Genomic DNA, 676 nt, shown 5'->3' on the forward strand with positions numbered 1-676 from the left:
ATGTCGCTTCTGGCCAAGTGCAAATATTTGAAGATTGTCAACGACTGTGCAACGAGATAGTTGTGGCTCTCATTCAGTCATACAACGATGTCCTGACGAGAGACGAAACTCAAAAGCAGTACATACTGCAGCTCGTCGCCGACCCCCGGAAAAGACTACCAGTTCTGACGAAAGCTACTTTGTGGAAGACAAAGTGTTGCATTATTCCTATACTTAGTGTTTTAAGTGTGTTCTTTTAGCACTCACCTAAAGAATGTCTATGTTTGGAAAAGTTGAAAATACATATTTCTTTTTTTGTTGAAAATCCGTCGATGTTGTGTTTTCAGTTCATTTTTTCGGAATTATAGCATCAGAAGTGACCTCTAAAAATTGTGCATTTCATCAAATTTTTCACATAGTGCCTTCAATGATGATAAGGAACATATATAGCCATGTGCAAGTGAACAGTTTCTCCGTTTTGGGGGGATCACCCTAATACACACACACACACACACACACACACACACACACACATATATATATATATATATATATATATATATATATATATATATATATATATATATATATATATATATATATATATATATATATATATATATATATTTATATAATCATTATGATCATCAACATCATTATCAGCCAGTGTAAGTCCACTGCTGAAGAAAGGCCTCCC

This window comes from Coenobita brevimanus, chromosome 53, assembly GCF_032717465.1.
Source record: "Coenobita brevimanus isolate Jiangsu-jjx chromosome 53, ASM3271746v2, whole genome shotgun sequence".
In the NCBI taxonomy this organism is placed as follows: domain Eukaryota; kingdom Metazoa; phylum Arthropoda; class Malacostraca; order Decapoda; family Coenobitidae; genus Coenobita; species Coenobita brevimanus.